This window comes from Struthio camelus, chromosome 10 (assembly GCF_040807025.1).
Source record: "Struthio camelus isolate bStrCam1 chromosome 10, bStrCam1.hap1, whole genome shotgun sequence".
In the NCBI taxonomy this organism is placed as follows: Eukaryota; Metazoa; Chordata; class Aves; order Struthioniformes; family Struthionidae; genus Struthio; species Struthio camelus.
This window is the reverse complement of record NC_090951.1, coordinates 25,864,583-25,876,807: the sequence shown is the minus strand read 5'-3', so window position 1 is coordinate 25,876,807 and position 12,225 is coordinate 25,864,583. Positions and strand designations below refer to the sequence as shown.

At 59.0% G+C, this 12,225-nt stretch overlaps 1 non-coding gene across 1 annotated transcript; it reads right to left on the bottom strand.

Annotated features, from left to right (window-relative positions):
• Nucleotides 1-11,867: 11,867 nt before the first annotated feature.
• Nucleotides 11,868-11,961, bottom strand: TRNAI-UAU (transfer RNA isoleucine (anticodon UAU)). The gene is made up of 2 exons: nt 11,924-11,961; nt 11,868-11,903 (listed from the first exon to the last, which is right to left on the bottom strand). It is a non-coding gene; the product is annotated as a tRNA-Ile (tRNA).
• Between the last annotated feature and the right edge of the window lie 264 nt (nt 11,962-12,225).

The window sequence follows — 12,225 nt, the reverse complement described above, 5'->3', positions numbered from 1 at the left end:
TTGAGCCTTCTCTTCTATGGGCTGAACAAACACAGTCCTCTCCACCTCTCCCTTGGACACCAGGTTCTCCAGCCCGCTGACCAGCTTGGGAGCCTCCGCTGGATTTGCTCCAGCATTCCAGAGCCTCTCTTGCATGGTCGAGCCCCACCCTGGACCTAGGGCTGGCTCCAGGTGAGGTCTCCCAAGGGCTGAAGAGAGAGGACTCGTGGCGTCCTTCACTCGGCTGGCTACACTCTTGCAAACACAGCCCCGCCTGTGGTTGGCCTTCTTCCCCGCAAGTTCAAGGGAGGGGGCGACCCAGCCATGCCCCCACCACAGCACATTGCTGCTCCTCCCCTTTGGCTTTTTGCAGCAGCTTCTCCCTGCCAGGCATGGGCAGGCAAGCTTGAAAGACCATGGCCACCTGGCCTGCTCTTTGGGGGGCAGCAGTACCACTCGGACTTGGAGACCTCCACGGCTCCGCTCCTCGGCTTACCTGTTCTGCCCTGTTTGGCTGCCTGCAAACAGGAATTGCAGTCCGAGGTCTGGCTTGACGAGGTTCTTGCTGCTTGCTGTCCTCGTCCACCTGAGAGGAGCTCTCCCGAACTGTTTGCAGCAGGCTGAAAACACACAAGCCGGGTGAGGTTATCGGAGTCCCGGATGAGACCGTTCTCCATCTTGTGCTCACAAGCAGCGGCGTGCCAGCCTCTGCAGCACAAGACGGTGCTGCTGGAGCATTTGGTGTATTTGAGCCCTTGTGATCCCATCAAGAGTGAGGGCCCTACAGGCCCTAAGGAAAGCTCTGGATGCCCAGGTGTGGGCCCTCTCTGGATGGCACGAGGAGAAAACCAGTGCCATTTGCCACGCCCGGAGCCTGCAGAGCCCGCTAGCCGCCTCCTGCTAGGGGCACTAAAGGCCGTGAGGTGGTCAGAAAGACTCTGTTTTGGGGTGAAATGGGAAAAGGGGAGGCTTCTAGTGAATTGAATCCAACCTAAAAACCAGGGAAAACGGACACCGCTCTCTGTTGGTGGGGGAGGATGGTCTGACTTTCACGGTCCTCTGGGAAGTGCTCTCATCTACGCTGCAACCAAATGAGGTCCCTTGAAATGTCTAGCAAAGCAGAACAGCTTTGCTGCAACTTCTCAGCTGCTGCAACACCTCTTGCATCGACATCGGTCGTTGTGACACGAGTTGACAACCTTTCAGAGTTCATACCGACGGCGTGTGCGACGGAAACAACTCCTTCCCAGAATGCCAAAAGCACACGGTCACCGGCATGCTTTGCTCCAAGAGCCTCACCTGGCAGCTGGCTTGTTTGCCCGGGTTTTCCATTCTTTCCCTCCCTTTGAGCTGGCCCCAGATAGCGTGGGCGGAGAAAGCCTTTCTCGAGAAAGGAGGCGCTCAGCAGGAGGACTCCCTGGAAGTAGGAAGGGCGGAGACTCTTCAGCAAGCATCTCTGTGAGCGTTTGAACAAGAAGGACAGGCAGCTGTGCTCCAGCTTTGGATCAAAGAGCCCGATTGCCTCGGAGCTCTGCTCCCGAGCAGGTCTTAGGCCCTTGCTGACACAGAATCCTGTCCAGCTCTTCACTTCTGCAGGGCACCCGTCTGCCCTGGAGTACTGTGGCTGTTCTCCTGCTTTCTCTAGCCCATAGGCTTAAAAAGCGGGGCTTGGCTGGGAGGTGCTGGTGACCTCATGGTACCCTCTCCTTTGGGGCGGCTGCGGGCTGGAGGGCATAGTTCCACACGAGAAGGGGAACAGATTCCTGCACATCTCTAAGGCGCTCACATGCACAGACGTGCTCTTCTGGCGCATCCAGCCCAAAGACATGCTTAGGGAGATGCACAGCACAAGGCCTGCAATTACCAGCCTCCACAAGGAAGCCACGTTTTGGCACAGCTTCGCAGCCTGTCGCCACTCATCTCCACGTGGTCTTCCTCCCCACTTTCCAGCGCGCTGCTTCCCTGGGAAAGGTAGACCCCCTCCGCCACTGGCAGCTCAAGGCAGGATTTTGATCCCGCGCAGAGCGCGGAGGGATCTTCCTAAATTCCTAAATGCTGCTGCACAGACAGACTCCTGCAACTAAGGAGCAGCTTGCAAGACACACCAGGGCATGGAGTCCCAGGGCCAAGTGCCCCTCAGCAGTGGCAGCTGCTGCAGTTGGTGCTGCAGGACTGCCCGGAGAGCCCCTTCCAGGAGGAGTCCCCTGAGATCTGCCGTGATGAGTAAACAGAGGCACAAGAGAAGCAGCCTACTCCGCCGGGCATCGCCTTTTCAGCTTGGCTCCAGCCCCGTGCTGCGGAGGCCAAAAGGAAAACAAACACACCTCTCTCACCAGTCAGCTGTGACATTACCTTTTCCCTCAGTCTGCTTGTTACGCGCTCTGTCCTTTGCCTCCCGGCCTTTGGCGGCCTTCCGAGACCCTCTGGAGGAAGAGGCTGGTCTCACAGGCGACATCTCAGTCTCCGTCCTGGAAACAAGAAAGGCACCAGAGAGAAGCTTGACACCAGAGGCTCGCAGAAACCTGCGACAGGCTTGCCGTCAATCTAGGAAGACCAAGTCATGCAAAGACTTGTTGGCCGCCCTTCAGATGTCACACTGACAGAGTGTACGGAAGAAGCAACCCCTTCGAAGAACTCCAAGAGCACAAGGGCACCCTCAGCCCTTTTCTCCAAGAGCCTCACCTGGCCGACGACTTGCTTCCTTTGCTCTTCCGCCCCTTCTGCTTTTTACGGCCGGCGCCAGATAACGCGGGTGGCACAGGCCTTTCTTGAGAGAGGAGGCACGCAACGGGAACACTCCCTGGAAGTAGGAAAGGAGAAGGCTCTTCAGCAAGCGTCTTTGTGAGCACTTGGGACAGGCAGATGTGCTCCAGCATCGGATCAAACAGGCTGATCCCCTTGGAGCCACGCTCTCCAAGAGGTCTTGCTCCCTAGGACGTCCTTGGCACACACCAGCAGCCTGTTGACAGTCATCTCCAGGCAATCTTTCTCCCCACATTCACGTGCCCGGGATCCGTCAGAGAGGTAGACCCCCCCTCCCTTCCCCTCCAGCATAGACACCTCGCCGCCAAACGTCCTAAAGTGCTAAAGTGAAAGAGGAGCTTGCGCTATCCACCAGGGCGCAGCGCCCCGGGGCAAAACTGCCCTTCAGCGGCACCAGCTGCATTTGTTGCTGTTGGGCCACCCTGAGACCTCCTGCCATCCAGAGTCACTTGAGATTTGCTGCGAGGGGTAAATAGAGGCACAAAGAGGCAGTCTACTCTCCCAGGCACCGCATCTTGACCAGGGCTCCAACCACCTACTGCTGAGGACAAAGGGAACACACGCATGAACACACGCACGCATGCACACTCCCTTCTCTCTCACAAGTCAGCTGTGACATGACCTGTTCTGTCCATCTGCCCTTCTTCTTCAGTGCACTTCAGGGATCCCTGGGAGGGAGATTCCGCCTCTTGTTTTTCAGCCGGAAGCGTCAAATCAAATCTGGAAAGGAGAAGACGCCAGGCTGCAGAAAAGGCACCACGCTCCCTTTGCCGCTCGCATTCACAGTCCGTTGCCAGAGAGCTTTGAGAAGGCCTGCCAAGGCCATAGCTTTCCAAAGCAGAGTACGCAACATCCTTGAGAACTCTCATTCTGAGGAACCGGAGAGGCACAGGCCAGACCTCCGCGGCGTGTGCGCACACGAGAGGCCCCACCAGTCTGGGCCAGGGCTTCCCTATCCTAACGCGGAGAAAGTGTACTCCAGGCCTCCTTGCTGCCCCTGGAGACCATCTCGCCTCCCCTCCTCCTATTCACCAAGCAGGAGCTGAGACCTACTCCACAAACGTACTGTGGCAACACGAAGACACTGCCGGGACCCATGCGAAAAGCCACACTTCCTCTTCCTGAAACCACCAGGGGTCTCGTCCCTGGGGCCTGAAACAGAGACAGAGGTACGTGAGAGCGTTCCGGCGACATGACTGCCTTGCTCCTAAAGGCAGCAAATCTTTCTTGTGCTCAGGGCAGATGCTGCCACGGGGACACCCTGAAACAAAGTTTCCTCTCCAAATGCTAGCCCTCAACTAGGAAAGCAGAAGATGCACAGCTCAGAGCTGAGACTGAGGGACCTCACTGCCAGGTGTTTCGCAAGGGCAAGAGTCAAGACAGTCAACGAGGACGCGCCTTCTCTGTTAGTGGAGAAGTCAGGCACAGGAGAAGGCATTCGATTAGCCAGGGTCTCTGCGGGCCGGGTTTTGCCGGTTGGCTTGCTATGAGCCTTCCTGGAAAGAGAACACCTGGCTCGGACCTGGTGTTAGCTTCACAGGCTCTCCAAGGATTTGGGTGGTTGCATCCATAGCATGGAAGAGGAGCGAGAGAGACCCAGCCCTTGCTGCCTTTGCCCAGTGGGTAAGAACCGGGAGTGCCACACGAGAGAGCTGGGGAAGGGCATTGGGCTGGGATGAGGAGACAGGCTGGGACAGGGTGACCATCCCAAGCAGAGCGTGAATGCAGGCCTGGGGCAGAAAAGAGCCGTTCATGGCAGTGGGACGCCAGGGACACTGGGAAGGGCTGGTCAGTGCAGACAGCCCAGCACTCAACCATGGCTTTCTGCGAGGGGAAGCGCCACAGATACCTGCCTGCGTCGTAGACTCTTTCCCCAGAAACTGCCTACTTTTGAGCCCGTAAAAGCCTCGCCATTATCATTTCTAGCACAGAGAGTGGGATGCTGGGCCAGCCAGAGCCTTGGCCTAACGCGGGGCAGCTCGTCCTACGTTCGCCTCTGTCGCCCAGACCACTGCATACGAGAGACGGACGCTAGAGAGAGTTGGCGTGGCTGGAGACCGTGGCTGCCCCGCTGGCCGGGAAGGTCCTGGCAGGCCAACAGAGATCAGTTCAGTCGTCCTTTGACAGGTGTCCAGAAGAAGTAGGCGTAGCACGGGGAAGTGCTCGACTTACCCCGAGCAGAGCTGCTAGCAGCTTTCCAGTGCCATCCACGGTGAGGAGGAAGTCATCGTAAAATCTCATGGTCACTTCCTGGTCTCGTACGGAGAGAATGCCAATGGCCTTGAAGACAAAGTCCACGGCCTGTCTTTTTGAGATGGCCCGAAAGAACGCCATCACGGTCTCCTGTATGCAGCACTGCACCGTTGTAAAAGGCATGTGGGCACACACGGATAGATCCTCGTACCTCAGAGGGACGATTCTTACGTCACCTAGACAGCAGCAAAGGAGGAACAAAGTCACCTCTGCAGCAGGGCAGCGGGCTCCAATCACAAGGCGACAACACTTTCTGGCAAGACAGCACTGCCTCAGAGCAGGCTCTTGAATCCTCTGCTACAGCGCCTAGGAGCGGTTTATGGAGTCCCTTCCGGGAAGAGTCAGAGCAGCCTGCAAACTGAGGTGCTCAGGGGGCAGCAGTGATTTTGCCAGTGCAGGAATAAAAAAGGGAAACTAACCATTTGGTAGGACCACGTTACCGGAGGGCAGGACAAGTAGGGCAGACGGGTGCAGGTCCCATGAGAAAGTGCGTGGTGCCAGGCCATTGTGACTGTGCCCGCAGCCAGTGCCCTCTGGCTAAGCCTATGCCATGTCAGTAGACGCAAGGAAGAAGCAAAGTGCAAGGACGGCACAGCAGCCCACAGGGTTCTTCTACCCCCCCCGCACCCCCACCCCGACCCCCACCCCCACCCCCACCGCCTCGTAGTCAGCAAATGTCTCCGCTTTTGGGGCCAGCGTCCTATCCCTCCCACGCACCGGCTGAAGGCATATTACCAGGAAAGGACACCCAGGGAGCCTTTCTGAGCAGTTGCTCCTGGCTGGCCTCTGCAGCTTGAACAAGCTGAAGTTGTTCTCAGGCCAGCCGGAGGCATTCAGTCATGTCTTCAGAGCAGTTTGCATGCGCCTCAAGCTCGGCGCAAGGGCAGGCAAAGGTTTTAACGTGTCTTCTTACCAGGAACATCTTCTTGAGCGCACCTGGCCTGGTATTCCTTGGCAACAACCTCCGATATACGGAACATGGGTCTCCAAACAATCGAAAGCTCACCGTTCACGGAGCACTCGTAGTGTTTAAGGACATAGAATATCCCCACTCCTAATACCTTGACACCCTGAGAGCAGCAGCGGGAGAGAAGGAACAAGCATAAGCAGCCTGGAGACGAAAAACGGACCGAGGGCTTGCCCGAGCGTGGGGATGCTGCCCTGGGCCCTGCCCACCCCTAGCATGCAAAGGGCAAGATGGGGCACTAGGGAAAGCACACACTCCAGACCTTTCTTCCCTCTTGCTCCTCTGCTCGCCCCCCAAATCTCTTTGGGAAAGCAACAGCAGAGCCAACATTCCTCCCCTACCTACAGTCGGAGGGGTTTCCAACGGCAGGGACCAACCCTGGAACAGGGGCCAGGCTTTGGTTTTTCCATGCTGGCACTGGAGAAGGGAGAAGGCCCAGAAAGTGCCCAGCACTCTCTTCTGCTTTATCGGGACTTCCGTTGTTACCGCCGGTGCCAGAGAAGCTGCTCTGTGGCACATTTGTCCAGGACAGTGTCCTGCGGGGGTGCTCTTTCTCTTTTCAGGGGAGGGAAGCAACGGCACGCCGTGGCACAGGGGTGTCAGGACAAGGCAAACCGTCAGCGTTTCAGGAGGGGAGGACCGAGCCACAAGACCCACCTTGTTCTCTGCCAAGTGCTCTAGAATGTATTCAGAGACGCTGTCCCAAATGGTAACAATCTCTGGAAAGCAAGGGAAAAATCCAAGTCAGCAAGCGCACAACCATTCAGCACCCTGCTCACCAAGGAGGTGACCGGTGCAGGTGAGACGAAACATACCGCCACCCCAATTCCAAACACGCAAGGCGCTCCACGTGGCGGGAGCTGCAGAGCTGAGCTGCGAGGACACCTCTGCCCACTTCTAAGCGAGGCTCCTGTCCTTTCAGGTGGGCATGCCTGAAAGGCATACCCGCCCGCTAGGGAAACGGGGACTAGCTTTCCACGCCAGTGAGAGGACGGTGCCGTGCCCACAGGAGTCGCCCAGGCTCAGGGCAGCCCCAGGTGTCTCCCCTGCAGGAGTCCCGGCTGCCAAACTCACCGCTGGGCCACCAAGGGACGTGCAGACTGGTCTCTCGTGGCACCCACTAGCCCTGTCCAGCCCTGCCCCACAGAGCCCAGCCTTTCCATAGCTCTTCTCCTAGCTGATATGCTCTACAGCAGTCAGGAAATACCTCCTGCAAGCCTTACCGTAGCGGCTGAGATTCCTGAGCGTTGGGAACACGTCTGGCCACAGGTTCTCCATCTTTGCGCCCCCTCACGCTCAATGAGGCCCTGTAGCAGGAGGGGGAGGAGGAAACTTCTCCTCCTCCTCCTTTGCACTTCCCCAGGCAGGCTCCAGCAGTGTTGCGTGGCCTGCCTTCGCCCTCTCGTTGCGCTGCAAAGCAGCTCCTCCAGAGAAGAGCGGTGGCGAGAGCAGCACCCGAAAGCTGGGCTTGCCCAGGCCTCGCAGGGAAGTGCAGGGAGGGGCCCCGTGGCGGGAGGGGAGCTGTGGCTGTGATGCGGCATGTCCCACTGTGACCCCAGCCCGCGTCACCAAGAGGCTGCCAGGCCTCCCGCGACACCCTCCCCCAGACCCTGCCAGGCTTTGCCCACCTCAGCCAAGGGCAGCTGCGCTGGCTGTTTTGGGGTGCTGCCCCCACCCCACGCCGTGGCGCAGCGAGAGCCATGGCGGGGGTGGGGAGGGGGAGCTCACCAGTGTGGTGGCCCCAGATGGGGACGCTGCGCTGCCATTGCTGGCCGCAGGGGCTGTGCTGAGCTCTGCCCTGAAGGAAGGAAGGAAGGGATAAAGGAAGGAAGGAATAAAGAGGAGCCTCGGCAAAGCAAGGGCTGGTGCTGGTTAGGTATACCACAGCCTCTCTGGGTTCTGGAGTCTGGAGTCTGCCTGGGCTCTGGAGTCTGGCTCCGTCTTCTTTACTCCCCCCATCGCGTATTTAGACACACCGACAAGAGCCCCTCTGGGCCTTTGCGTCTCCCGCCTAAACAATCCCAGCTCTCTCAGCCTCTGCTCGTGTGACGGATGCTTCAATCCCTCAAGCCTCTCGGAGGCCTTTTGCTGGACTCGCTCCGGCATGGCCATGTCTTTCTTGTACTGGGCCCAGCGCTTGTGGTACAGGTCTCTCGCTGGCACCTGCTGGACGGCTGCTTGACCTTCCCTCATCACGACTCTAGGTGGAACTAGAGCTCCAAGCGCCCTGTGCTCAGGAATGGCTGACAGAGCTCGCTGGAGCCTGTTAGAGCTTGCGAGAGGTCACAGCCTCCTTTGGCTCAAACTGCTGCACCTGTGTGCTGCCTCGGTGAGCTGTGCTCTCAGCAACGGCTACTTCCTTTCCCCCCGGGCACTGTCCAAGAGTCCGCCAGGACCGTCTCCAAACCGTGCCAAAGGCCATGCGAATGCAAAATCGGGTCTGGGAGCGTTAAGCGCCACCCCTTGTGCACCAACATCTCGCTGCACTGAGGAACACCTGTGCCATGGCTGAGTGTGGGGGGCAGGTGGGCTTGTTTCCAGGGCTTCTTTCAAAGTGACCGGAGTTGTCCAGGACGTAACAGAACCAAGGGCTGGCTCAGGCTGTGACTATCAGCAGGGCCTAAGCACTGGTTGTTATTGCGAGTCCCCTGTGGCGTAGCAGCAGGACGCGACACCTGGGTGCTGTCAGGGCCCTGAGGGCCTCAGTGGCCCTGACCAGCAATGCTCCACACACCCTGCCCATGGGCCCAGGAGCCCATTTCAGCTCCTCCCTGGGCCTTCTGGCCCCGTCTGCACCAGGAAGCATGGGAAGGGTCTCTCATTGGCATGTGCAGAGCAAAGCTTCACTGCAGAGTCGCCTGCTCCTGCCTCTGTGGGACTGGGTAGTGCAGGGATCTTAGGACTGAAAGACAAGGCAGCTCCTGCGGCAGGTGAGTCACGTCCCGCAGACCCAGAGACCTTTTCTCTGTCACCCAGCGCCTCCCAGAAGCCCTAAGGAAAGGGTATTCTGCAAGGGGATTTGGCAGAAGACAGGGCTGCCCTGGAGCTGGCTGCACAGGCAAGCCCAGGATGGCTGTTGTTGCAACAGAGGAAACGCCCTGTTCCTCGTGCCTGCTCAGAGCTCCTGTGCGTCTGATAGGGTCCCCTTCCTTCCACGCTGCCCCCCAGGTGAAAGGCCTCGCTTGCTGTGGCAATAGGGTTAGCCCTAACCCTAAGCCTTTCCCTGGCTGGGAATCGAACCCAGGCCGCGGCAGTGAGAGTGCCGAATCCTGACCACTAGACCACCAGGGAGGAGATGCCCAGCCTGCCTGTGCACCCACCGGTGGGCACCAGCCCTGCCCTGCAGGGGACCAACCCCTCCAACCACAGCCCCCCACAGCCGGTCAGGAAGACAAATTGCCGTGGCAGCCCGAGCCTTCCCAGGCAACTCTGCAGGCATTCCTCCTTCTTTCTGAGAACGAGGCCCTCAACCAGAGCCTCTGGGCAGCAGGCACCCTGCAGCGGGAAGGCCCAGGGAGTGCAAGGTGGCGGTCGGCGGGGAGGCTGGTCACTGCTGGACACAGGTTTGCACCTGGAAAGTCCCTGAGCAGAAAATCACAGCTGGGCACAAATCACAGCAGCCTGAGACAACAAAGCCCGACAGCACGGGCTTCAAACCCACCTCTCCAAGAAACCGGAGCCAAAATCCAGCTCCTTGCACCACTCACCTATACCCACCAGACTGCAACACTCCTGTCCTGGTGCATGGGTCGGGCTGGGGGAAGTCTGGATTGCCTCTCGCCAGGGGACCGATGCCCCTTCCGGCTGTCCTTGCAGCACAGTGCGAAACGTGAGCACGCTCTTGCTGCAGGTGGCAGCCAGCAGTGGGAGCGGGCTGCTTTCCGAGGGCAGGCAAGCAGGCTGCGAGGGACATAGCAAGGCCAGTGAGGCAGGGACCTCCCTGGCAGGGCACAGGCCCTCAGCACCCGAGCAAGAAGGGAGAGCTGGTTGAGTGTCAGGAACGAGGGCCAGGCACAGAGCAGTGGTTGCCAGCCAAGTCCAAAGTGCTGAGACGGGTCTGAGGCCAAGCTCTGGAGCCCGGTCAGCCAGGGAAGGGCAGGGTCAGCGAGGTGCATGGCGGCCAGGGCCGGGCATGGCTGCAACGTAGCTCAGGCGAGGAGCAGCTCCCTTCTGCTGAGCCACCTCCGCCACCCAGCGCAGCACTCCTGCAGCTGCAACCTCTCGCCAGGACCTCTCCCAGCAGCAGGAGCAGAGCAAGTGGGGAAAGGACCGTCGCTCTTTGTGGAGGTGCGCCCACAGGCTCACACTGCACCCCAGGGTGCGTGGTGGAGGGGACACTTGAGCAGAAAGAGCCAGGGCTGGGCACGGAGCAGTTCGTATCCCCTGTGCTATGCACCTGCCTTCCCCCCTACACCACCCTCTGTCCAGCTGGCTACGCGGGGCCGCTCTTTGCAGAGTTGTCCTTTCCTCATCGCCAGCCCCTGGACATGCCCCGTAACTGCCTTCAGTCCAGTTCTTTGCCATCCCCAAGAACTGAGACTTCTGAAAAGGTGAATCTAGAGCGTGAGTTTGCCTCCCCTCTCCCAGGGAGGCACATGAGGGCTTGCGCTGTTCGGGTGCTGCTCTGCAAGGACACAGACTCGCATTTTCTGACTTCTCCCTGCTAGCCTGCCGTCACCTGACAGCTCTGGCTGCTCCGCAGGAGGGCAGAAGGCAGGAGGGCAGGAGGCAGGAGGGACAAATGGCCCGAGGAGGAAAGGCAATCACATGGGCAGCTGTGATCGTATAGTGGTTAGTACTCTGCGTTGTGGCCGAATCCGAGTCACAGCAATGGTTTTGCAAAGCCCGCCGGGTGAAAAGGAGAGTTGGAAAAGACACGGGAGGCACCCGCAAGGGTAGGCCAAGGGGTTTGTTTCCAAAGATGCCATGGCCTAGGAAGCTCTTCTGTGCTCTCTGTTCCAAACATTCAGTGGGCTCGTGCCTAAAATGATTTCCTGGTTTCTAGTGATCGTGCAGTGTCTTCTGCTGGGGGGCTGCCGTGACAGCTACCCCTGCTTCTGGGAAAGCAGTCAAGCTTCTCCGTTCTCCAGGCCAAGCTTGAGAACTGAGAGACTCTGCCTGGAAAGTGCCCAGCTTTTCACCTTTCCTTTCCCTTGCCCTTGCTCTCCGTGTTGCAGTCAGGGCACTCTCAGCTCCACACACAAACTGCCCTGCAGCCCCAGCCCACCCGCAACTGCCATCCCACGCCATAGAGACCCCCAACACAAGTAGCTCTTCCCTGGGAGAAAGAAGTCGCTTTTTTTTTTTCTTCAGGGGGAGCGTGTGACTTTTCTGAGGTTATGCCACCATGCTGGAAGTCTTAAGTCCTGTTCCGGCCAAGCTGTAAGCTGGCTGTGGGAAAGAAACCCTCCCTGGAAAGGCAGAGCTGCCTTTCTCCCTTGCCTGCTGCAGAGTGAGAGGCGCTGTGAGGCAGCAGCTTTTGCCTGCAGCTCCACCGCAGTGCTCGCGTGTAGAGAGCCAGGAGTGCTTCCTCCTGGCCTGGCTGCAGGGGGAAAGGCTGGCTAGGAAGGCTCTGCCACAGTGAGGCTGGGCAGCTGGTGCTGGGAGAGTGTCCGCCTGGAGGGCAAATGCTGAAGAGCAAAGGAAAATGTTAGCATCTGCGCCCTGAGTGGGGTCTGGATCCTCTGCGGAAGAGAAGGGAGGAGAGCCCAGCTCTGCCTCCGGGGCCCCAAACCGAGTGCTATGCGGGCAGAGCCCAGGTCAAGCCTGGAACGGCCCCGAGCGCTTCTGGTGTTCCAAGGTGTCTGTATTGGCAGGTCCCGGGATGTCTGGCTTGAGACAGATGTCGCTGCTAGGAAGCTGCACCGCCCAAGGGAAGAGGAGGCAGTGCATGATCAAAAGCCCATGCTCCAGGTGAGGCTTGAACTCACACCCTCAGCATCCCTCCGCTTAGCACTGCTGTATAAGTACTGCGCGCTGGCCCATTGCGCCACTGGAGCACGCTTGGAGAGGCGGACTGGAGCCCACGAGCAACCATTGTTGCCTGCGATCACCATGGCTCTTCAGCATTAACCGGGCACCTCAAGTGCTTTCCTCTTTGTCTCGTCCAGCAAGGAGCAGCCATTGCGTGCCAGGCTTGCAACATTCACCAGGGCACGGAGTGCCAGGGCAAAGTGCCCCTCGGCAGGGTTTAGCTGGCTAGAGGCAGGAAAAGGGAGGCCACAGGCGACCCAGGGCTGGGACAGTGCGGTCGCTGCTGTGGC